This window comes from Rhipicephalus microplus, chromosome X (genome assembly GCF_043290135.1).
Source record: "Rhipicephalus microplus isolate Deutch F79 chromosome X, USDA_Rmic, whole genome shotgun sequence".
In the NCBI taxonomy this organism is placed as follows: Eukaryota; Metazoa; Arthropoda; class Arachnida; order Ixodida; family Ixodidae; genus Rhipicephalus; species Rhipicephalus microplus.
Genome location: NC_134710.1, coordinates 97,694,641 through 97,705,695, shown reverse-complemented (window position 1 = coordinate 97,705,695; position 11,055 = coordinate 97,694,641). Strand labels below are relative to the sequence as shown.

Sequence of the window (11,055 nt, the reverse complement as noted above, 5' to 3'; positions counted from 1 at the left end):
GAATTGGTGACCTGATCTCCAACAAAATTTGTCATGACGTCGAAGCTTAATAGGAGAACTTGTACCAGGTAAACATCCTTTGAGTATCTTCTGAACGGAAAAACATTGCCGTGATAAACTCATCGGGCGTGTGAGAAAAACGCTCCATTTTTTTCGCCAAATGCCGATGGTTTATTTTGCCCTGACTAAGATGGCTGCCGCAGCCGCCATTTGTTGGACACGACTTCAATTCTGAGGAGCAATTTTCACCCTAGCATTTTTTTTGCCCTCGCCCGTATCTAGTGTTTTTTTTTTCTCCGAAACTGCTCATGACACATGTATGCATGAAAAGCGCAGCCTTCGAAATCCATTACAGCATTCAAAGAAAACTGTGTCGGCGATGAAAAATAAATTATTTTATTTAAAAGTTCAATAAACCTTGTGCTACCACATTACTTCTAGTGGGATTAGTGAGACGCCCTTCCAACAATACTTTTTACACTTTCGTCTTGAATAAAGGATTGAGAGTAAGTTGAAAGTAGATGAAGTGCGAAGGAATCACGCACTCCCGTCTTTTTCCTGTTCTCTCTTTGTGGGCGGCTGCCGGAAACGAGAGGAACCTCGTCGACATCTTTCTTTGCCACTTAACCGAGGGGCATCGAACATGCACTTAGTTACTCCGTTTCGATGCGCTGACGTTCCGTGCAGTCATAAGGCTTGAGCAAGCTGCGAACGTTTGGTGTTCTTCACAGTTGCCGAGGTTTCCTTCTTGCTGACCTCAACGGGGTGTTTTCGACGGCAATACTCGACGACGGTATTGCATCGAGGCCATGTGGAACCGCCATGCAGGCGATGGAAAACGGCCATTCGCGTTACGCCCTGGCCTACCAATGGTAATCCATCGCTGGTGTGGCTCAGGCCAGCTTTGAGGCCAGCTAGCTAGCACAACGACACTGTGACCCATACCTGACCATTGAGGATCGTTGAGATCAGTGCCAGCAAGTGCCACTGGGCCGCCAGCCGTTCAAGATCAAGTTCCCAGGCCCAGGCAAACCAGTCAAGCCATGTCAGGCAAGCCATGCCCGGTGAAGTGGAAACCAGTCTATACCCAGGCGCCTTGGCTATGGCCAGACATGGGTGGCTTGACTCTGGTGCTGTGGCCAGCTGCGAGGCCAATCAGCGCAACGATACCAAGAGCAGTATCTGATCGTCGAGTGTCAACGATGTAAATAAATCGCACACACATAGCGTTGCTGGTTGTTGACGGCGTTCTACCGGGGTTTCTGTTACTTCGAGGCTCCAAGTTAGAAAACACCGAGCGTGACGGAGTACAACGATGACAACGAGGGCAGACACCCGAAAGTGAAAACACGAAGCACGAGGACTCGTATTCCTCCATCGGATTTGAAGGTGACTGTTTGAAGATGTACGAGAAAGATTGTGAAAGTAGGTGATCGGGGTACATTCATGATAAGGCTTACCTCTAGCGGTAGTTTGTGCACCTCAAGGAACAGCCTAATCTCGAGCAAGCAAACCAAAAAAATTTAGACTTGAAGAGGTAAAACTGGGCCTTGTACCTGAATACCAGCGGCCCCTTTAAGACCTTCAGAACAACATAAGTATGCGGATAAAACTCACAGGTATTCTGAAGGAAATGAAGTTGAATAACATAAAGCGAAAGTACAAAACTGAGGAAATCGCTGCGTGCCCATATATTGAGAGCGAACGAGTTTTGTTGCCAGACTCCATTCGATGCGAGCTCGACGAAAAGATCAGGTGACTCGAGGAAATACACAAGAGCATTGACATCAAGTAAGATTCGCTGACGGCCCTCTACCAGTACAAACGAGACGCTGCCAGCCAGTCGCACTGTCCCGGCTGCCTGTCATCTGAAAATCCCATCGCAGTCAGGCCAGGCGTATGACACAAATACGCGTATGCTAGCCAGCCTCATGCTATCTAGGGGCCCAGCCCACCAATGGACTGAGGTCAGGGCCACACATGTCCGCTGCTTGAACCGGGGTGGAGCGATGTCGATGCGCTTGCACGGACGCTGAAGGGGCGTGCAGGCGTTCGATCAAGTCGGGATGTTTTGTCATTCGTTTATTATTTGTTTAATTGGCTATGACAACATCTTCGATTAATATATGAATACTATCGATCATAACTCTTCGCTGTTTTTGCTCATCCAAATTCTTCAATTAAAATAGAAATGCCTGAAATGTCTCGCTTTCGTGGTATCCGGCTTTTGAGTTTCTTCAAAATGAATGTGAATATTTATCTAATATCGATAATTGTCCTCGTAGGATTCTCGTTGGACCTATCCCGTTTTATCTATGATATCAAAACGAATAGGTGTCAACAAGCAATTCGCTAGGTTACGCATTTGGCAAAAGCTGTTTCAAACGGTAAGCGTTGCTCTGCGCCCTTGGATTTACAGATTAAAATATGGTTATGTTTGTTGACGGGTCAGGGCGAAAGGCTTTCCCGCAAAGTCAAGTCGTTCCTTGGTGGTTGATTCATCTCTTGATTCATCTTAAAATCAAGTTATTTGTAAACTTGTAAAGAAACTGCCATAGAACTCACGTATATGAAGTAGTTGACGGCATGGTGGCCCCGTTGCCATCTACTTTATGTGGGGACGACGAACGGCAAAAATAAATTATATATATATATATATATATATATATATATATATATATATATATATATATATATATAAGGGAAAAAGTGGTTTCTTTCCACTGCAAGTTATCTTTCTACCCACTATTCTTTCTTCACACTTACTTTACAATTCGGTCTAACTTCCCCGATACTTTTCTTGATATTATTGTGTGCTACATCTCAATATTATTGTGTGAAAACACAGAAAAACGAGCCCTTAAGTATCCACTTCTTTCCCTTATTCAATACGAGGGACTATTGGTCAGTTGCCTTCTCGTAATAAGTTCACGTACTACGTGACGCCACCTAGGCCCATAAAGATTGTGCAAGTTCTTTAGGGTGTGGGTCATTCTCTTTTCTGTCAATATTACATCTCTATAGTTTATTAATTGCTCACTAGATGCCTTAGTGTGTCTATAAATAAAATTGTATAAAAGATAACTCAACGGCGGTAGGGTGTTCTTATAGTTGATGATTTAAGTATGGGTCGAGTGGATGGACGGATGGACGGACGGACAGACAGACAGACAGACAGACAGACAGACAGACAGACGCTTCAATCCATGATTATGCTGTAATTGTTTCATTTATTTGTCTTCGAGGGATAGTGGTTACAGGCACCAGTGGCGGCGGTGGCGTAGGCGGACAGCTACAGCGTCAATAACGACCCTTCTTGCAAGCTCATAACAGCTTTCGATGCAAAAATGGAGGAAGCCTGAGCTTCACTTTCAAGAGTAAGTAACGATAGCGTAATCGGACCTTGTGCGCAACAAATTCTCAATTGCTAAGTTTGCGCCGCAAGAAAACGAATGAGTGAGCGCGTCATATTGGCTGTTACAAAGTGAATGCCTAGTGCAAGCACAGTTGTCAAGTGGCCACTACGCCATAATTATTTCGCGAATCAGTGGAGAGCCCACTACGCATCCGTACACGCGAACCTGCAGGGCTGTTAACATTGTGGAGGGCTATGCTTCGGCTTAAAATATAACTGTCCTTGAGTGTTTCGTTATGAGTTGGCCCTTAAAATGCCCGCTCATTGCTCAATTCAAATCTTTTAACGCCTGGCGCTATTCTACGCTTCTGCCACGCACTATGTGATGCTTTACGGAGGCTTCTCCTAATACATTAGATTCACATATTGTTTTAGGGGCGAAGCTCCTAAAGGCGTGGGCCTGTCCATTCCTAGTACGTACGTGACCGCCTAAAGTTCCACGTTTGCCAACTGCACACTGCTTCGTCCTTGCACATATCCCACTACGCCCCATCACCGATCCACCAGTTTACTGACCATAAAGCAAATACTGTTTAGAAGTAGCACATATGAAATGCAAGATGGTCATGTACTTGTATCCAGGTGCGCGTTAAAGAACCATAGATTGTCCCACTGTGTCCATCCCTTGTTTTTACGTGATCGCCTAAGCCTTCACCTTTGCAAACGGCCCACAACCTCATCCTTGCAACAACCCACTACACCCCATAAACAATCCACCACTTAACGAACCATAAAGCCGTAAACAAAAGGGAAGGAAGCGACGTATAGCTACCATTTACGAATAATACCATTTCTTGTATAGATATATACAGTGTTTGTCACGACTTTGATGACGTAGTGGGAGATATTCTTGGATGGTTCACGATTTAGCGATTAAAACCTCCGGCGCTTCGCCCCACTCATCATCGTTCACTCCGTATATATGCTGGGATTTTTTTCCACAACAGTTGGAACAAATCACGTGGTTTTGTGGTATAACACCAGCTTATCCGTAATTTGTTATAGTTATTTTATTTTTGTCTTTCTCGACTTTTTGGTCATGGACAAGATGGTGATTTTACAGTGAAAACTGTTATGGCGGCGCCGTAGTTGTCTGCTGCCGCCGCCGCCACCACCCGTAAGCACTTCACAAGAAATAAGAAAAAAAAACACTACTACCAAGGACATAATGTGGCTAGAACTTGGGTTTACTGCGTGCCAGCCCAGATTTCTACCACTGAGCAGCATCAGTACTTGAAATCTGTACGCAAACTTGCCTTAGGTAGGCTTAATGCTGGGAAAGGATTCGCGTTTGTATGAGTTCTAAGACCGGCTGGCTACCCTGTAAGAAAAACCAGGCGCAACACAATGCGTATAGCGTAACGAGTGGATAGTCAAATGCCTCAACCCATTACAAAAGCTTGCTCTTGATCCCCTATTAACTGTGACGCATACCCACTTCAGACATAATTCCTCATCGTCGTCAGCCACTGCATGAACAATTGGCACAGATTTCTTTGCAAGTGTTTAGCGGATACCACACTACTCAGAAGAATAACGAAGATAGCACAGCGAATGCCGGCCTACTACCTAGAAATTATACCCAGCATGTGTGCTTGCAGCAGTTACCCAATGGGTGTTTAGAAAAGGCTCCGGAAGGCCACTCTTTTAGCTTTCGCTGTCACTGTGCTTTGTCTTCAGCGCAGGCCTGGTGTTTTTTCGCTCACAACCACTGACGCCGACGCCGAAATTTCTGTCAAACAAGCTCTTTAACATAATCCAGTAATAATCTACGGACGATACGCACGAAATCACTGTGCAAAAAAGTGAGCGATGGCTCGTGGACCCGACATTGCCCCGGACTGAACAGCTCAACACACGGCAACATGAGCCGGGATCCCACATAGAAGACTAATTACATACGCTTCGAATTTATGGCGCTTGACAGAAAAAAAAACGGCAATCAGCTATTTAGCCAACTGTGAGATGAGCCATAAAGTAAACTTCTCGTTTAATTTAGCGTATATGAAAGTAGGAGTATTCTAAACAAAATTTCCTTGTGTTTTTGATTTCCGTTATTTGGCCCCTCTTCACATATTCACGCTTCAATCGCACGGCGGGCGTTGATGTCTGTGATAATAGGCTTCTGACCAGTTTTACCTTCAAGCTTTGTGACCGTGGCAATGCTCAGGTCTAAATGAAGAGCGCATTTGAGCGCGTCTTCTTGACGCCACAACATGCCTCTTTTAATAAACAACAGGACTGGAAGGGAGCCCTCAATTGTGGCGATCTCCAGCAACAACTAAGGGTTGTCCGAAGGGCCCTCGAACAAATGGAGCACCATGGTCTTCCGGCCTCTACGTCGGGGCGGCCTACAACTACTACACTCGAGTTCCTTAGAACCGGAGTGAAGTGTGTTGACTGACTGACTGCTCGTAAGACAGTTGGTACAAAGCTTTTCCTAACAATAACGAATTGTGGCATAGTGCTGGATTCCCTCGTTTACAAAAATATGATGATTTATGGCGATGTGCGTGCCATGCTAGCAATGCAGGTGTACTTGCAGTATAGTTACCCAGGGGAGCTTATAACGGCCTCTATATGGTCCATTTTCCAGCTTTTGCTAAGATTGTGTTAAGCGTTCGGCGCAGGCCTGGCGATTTCTTAAGGTATCCCAAAAATGCCATGTAGTTTGTAATATTAATAATAGGAACATTGACTTATTTTAGATTGAAAAACTGCACTCTGAGAACTATATTGCTTTACGTTTCACTGTCATAGGTTTATTATTAGGGAAGAAAAAACTATTTGAAATTCTGTTTTTACACTTCGCGCCAAAATCATCGTGCATGAGGTTGGGCATTTCAGAATGTATTTCTTTATTTTCGCAGTATTTGTTCGAAGAAATTTTCTAAGATTTCGTGTGGTGGGCCTGTCGTGCACGTTCTAAAGATTTGTATTCTAAGTCTATGGCAGATAACAACGTATTTCATTTTTACCAATTGAAATATAGGTAGGACCCAGTGGACACCCCTAAAATTTCTTACGTAATGGTGTCTCATGCGTGAATGTCAAGGTGGAATCTCAACCCACCTTTTCTTTTCGCACGCCTTTTGCTTTCTGAGCGTCATGTAGCGCTGAAAGTGGTGTTGTTGTAATTGTGAAATTGTACTTTGATAATACGCGAAAAATCGTTTCACTGTTTAGTGTAACTTTAAGGGCTCCTTGCATTACCCTGATTATGATCATTAACCTCGATTCAAAAAGGATACTCGTGACATCCCTCCGTCTATTTCGCACTACACATATTTATGAATGTGAAAATAAATTTTGAATTCCGAACTCTCACAATGCTTTTTCAGCAAAACTGGAGCCAGTGATTGCCTCCGAAAATGTACAAAAATGCCCCTCTTCTGGTGAACACATAAATCCTAAATACAACGTGGTTTTAATGTGTTAGTGTAAATGACCCATAAAATATTTATTAAAAGACTCTTATTCCCAAATTGTGTACACGAACAAGGTATGACTTTGCCACCTGACCTCCAGCAAAACTAGTCATGACGTCGAGGCTTACCGAGAAAACTAGTAACAGATAGACATCGTTTGAGTGTTTTCAGACCGGAAAAACGTTGCCGTAATAAACTCGTCCGGTGTGTAAGGAAAACGTTCGATTTTTTTTTCGCCGAATGCCGCTGGTTTATTTTGCCCCGACTAAGATGACTGCTGCAGCCGCCATTTCTTGGACAAGACTTCAATTGTGAGCATCAATTTTCTCTCCAGCAATTGTTTTTGCCCTTGCCCGTATCTAGTGTTTTGGGGCTTCGAAACTGTTTACGACACATGTACGCATCAAAAGCTCAGCCTTCGAGATCCATTACAACATTCAAAGAAAACTATATCTAGGATCAGAAAGAGAGAGAGAGGAAACTTTATTAGAACTTGGCCGGCAGCTTGGTCTTGGTGACCTCAGATGGCGGCGCTGAGTCCCTGAACTCGGGCGGCATCTTCGGCCTGCCGGACAGCCCAGAGCTGGTCGTTGAGCTCCGAGCTTCTGAGCGCCGCCTCCCAGCGGCGGCGTCGCCGACGGAGAAGGTCCCCCGCGGCTCCCGCCGACGGGACAGCGGCGGGAACGAGTGAGCTCGAGGCTTCCTGTTGCCTGGTATTTTTTTGAAAGGTTCACCAAATCATGTGCTACCACATTATTTCCAAAGGGATTAGTGAGACTCCCATTGAACCATATTTTTTTTCGTCTCTAAAAAATGATGGACAGTAAGTTGAGAGAAGAAGATGAAGTGCGAAGGTATCACGCACTTCCGCCTTATTTCCGATCCCTCTTTGTGGGCAGCTGCCAGAAATGAGACGAACATCGTCATCATCTTTCTTTGCCACGTAACATAAAGAAATCTAAATGTATGCATTACATTAGGCACCACACTTTCCTAGGTTATCGGTAATATTTCTATTATGTCTCCACTGTTCTAAATCTGAACAATAATTCTTAAAACCACTCGATTCTTGGCCAATCCCTCATAGTGGGTTTGCGCCACGATCAATGGGTGAACAACAACAAGTGCAATTTGTGACTCCGCTATGATGCACTGACGTCTCGTGCTGTCATGAGGCTTGAGCAAGCTGCGAACGTTTGGTGTTCTTCACGGTGGCCGAGCTTTCCTTCCTGCTGACCTCAACAAGGTGTTTTCGACGGCGACACCAGAAAAACTATGTCTACTTAGGGCAGGTAATAACCACGGAGCCGAACCACGAGATTGAAGTAACTAGAAGAATAAGAATGGAGTGGAGCACATTTCGCAAGCACTCTCAAATTATGACAGGTAGATTGCCACTATTCCTCAAGAGGAAGGTATATAACAGCTGTATCTTGCCGGTGCTTAGCTACGGAGCAGAAACCTGGAGACTTACAAAGAGGGTGCAGCCTAAATTGAGGACGCCGCAGCGAGCAATGGAAAGAAAAATGGTAGGTGTAACCTTAAGAGACAAGAAGAGAGCAGAATGGGTTAGGGAACAAACGGGGGTTAAGGATATCATAGCTGAAATCTAGAAGAAGAAATGGAGATGGGCCGGGCATGTAGCACGTAGACAAGATAACCGCTGGTCGTAAAGGGTAACTAACTGGATTCCAAGAAAAGGCAAGCGGGTTAGGGGGAGGCAGAAGTTTAGGTGGGGAGATGAGATTAAGAAGTTTGCGGGTATAAATTGGCAGCAGCAAGCACAGGACCGGGTTAACTGGCGGAACATGGGAGAGGCCTTTGTCGTGCCGTGGACGTAGTCAGGCTGATGATGATGATGATGAATATATATTTCATGTAGCATCTATATCAACACATAAAAGCCACGCTATATTTAAGAATTTTAATATTCGCCACAACAGGGGCATCGTCCCCACATTACGTAGATGGCGACAGGGCCAATATGCCGCCAAATACTTTACCCGTGAGCTTCTACGGCAGTTTGGTTACAAGTTTACATACCTTCGCTTTACGATGACTTAAAACAGTGGCCTGACCAGCAAATTATTATATAGCTTTACGAACACAGGTTCCTTACGACCATACCGCTATTTAAGAGATCTAAGCTTACTTATGTGTAAACAAAACTACCCATATTTTATTCTGTAAAGTCCACAGGGCAAAGCAACGTTTACTGTTCGCAACAGCTTTTGCCAAATGCGTAACCTAGGAAATTGCTTGTAGACACCTTTTCGTTTTGATATTATAGATGAAAGGGGACCGGTCCAACGAGAACCCTACGAGGACAATTATCGACAGCAGATAAATGTTCACGTTCATATTGAAGAAACTCAAAAAGCGGATTACAGGAAAGCAAGAAATTTCACGAATTGCTATATTAATGGGCGAAATAGGATCGATACAAATGGCGAAGAAATATGATCGATAGTATTCATATATAAATTGATAATGTAGTCATAGCCAATTAAACAAATAATGAACGACTGACAAAACATCCCGACTTGTTCGAACGCCTGCAAGCCCCTTCAGCGTCCGTGGAAGCGCGTCAACATCGCTCCTGCCGGGTTAAGGCAGCGGACATGGGCGGCCCTGATCTCAGAAGCGGAGGCCTATAGGTGGCCTGGGCGCCTGGACGGCACGGGAATGGCTAGCATACGCGTATTCGTGACATATGACTGGCCTGTCTGCGATGGGCGTTTTGGATGACAGGCAGACGGGACAGTGTGGCTGGCTGGCACCGTCTCGACTGTATACCGGTAGAGGGCCGTCATCTAAATTTACTTGGTGTCAATGCTCTTGTGGTTTTCCTCAAGTCACCTGATCTTTTCGTCGAGCTCACATAGAATTGAGTCTTGCAACAAAGCTCGTCCACTCTCAATATATGGACATGCTGCGATTTCATCAGCTTCGTACTTTCGCTTGATGTTATTCAACTTCATTTCCTTCAGAATACCTGTGACCTTTATCCGCTTACTTATGTTGTTCTGAAGGTCTTCAAGCGGTTGCAGGTATTCAGGTGCAAGGTCCAGTTTCACATCTTCAAGTTTAAATTCTTTTTGGTTTGTTCGCTCGAGGTAAAGCTGTTCCTTGAGGTGCAAAACTGTCGCTCGAAGTCAGTCATGTCATCCATGTACTCCGATCGCCTCGTTTCACAATGTTCCTCGTAGATCTCCAAACTGTCATCTTCAGATTCGAAGGAGGATTCCGAGTCCTTGTTGTGTTGTTTTCACTTTCGAGTGTCTGCCGGCCCATCTCTTCACCCTCGTTGTCATTGTTGCACTCTTTGACGCTCGGTATTTTCGAACTTCGAGCCTCGAAGTAAGATGAACCCCGGAAGAACACCGTCAAGAGCCATGAGCGCTGTGTGCGTGCCTTTTCTTTACATCGTTGACCTTCGACGGTCAGATACTGGTCTTGGTGTCATTTCGCTGATTGACCTTGCAGCTGGCCATAGCATTTTAGTCGGGCCAGCCATGTCTGGCCATGGCCAAGGCGCCTGGGTATAGACTGGTTTTCACTTTCCCGAGCATGGCTTGCCTGGCATGGCTTGTCTGGCATGGCTTAGGTCTGGATTGCCTGGGCCTGGGATTTTTGAATGGTCGGCGGCTCAGTGAAACTGCTTGGCACTGGTCTCGACGATCCTCGACGGTTAGGTATGGGCATCGGTGTCGTCGTGCTGGCTGGCCTCGAAGCTGACCTGAGCCGCCGGGTTGGACGAGCGATGGCTCATCATAAGGTAGGCCAGATTGCTGCGCGGATGGTCGTTCTCGATCACCTGCATGGCCGTTCCACATGGCCTCGATCCGATACCGTCGTCTGGTATCACCGTCGAAAACACCCCGTTGGAGTCAGTAGGAAGGAACGCTCGGCGACCGTGAAGAACACCAAAGGTTCGCAGCTTGCTCAAGCTTTATGACAGCACTGAACGTCAGCGCATCGAAGCGGAGTCACCAATTGCACTTGTTCGATGCCTCTCGGTTACGTGGCAAATGAAGATGATGAGGATGTTCCTCTCATTTCTGGCAGCCGCCCACAATGAGGGATCGGAAAGAAGACAGAAGTGCATGATACCTTCACACTTCATCTTCTTATTTCAACTTACTCTCAATCATTTATTAGAGACGAAAAAAAAATATGGTTAAATGGGCGTCTCACTAAGCCCATTGGAAG

General features: G+C 45.3%; 1 pseudogene; it reads right to left on the bottom strand.

Moving 5' to 3' along the window:
- Window positions 1-9,478: 9,478 nt before the first annotated feature.
- Window positions 9,479-10,666, bottom strand: LOC119185396 (breast cancer metastasis-suppressor 1-like protein; annotated as a pseudogene).
- Window positions 10,667-11,055: the final 389 nt, after the last annotated feature.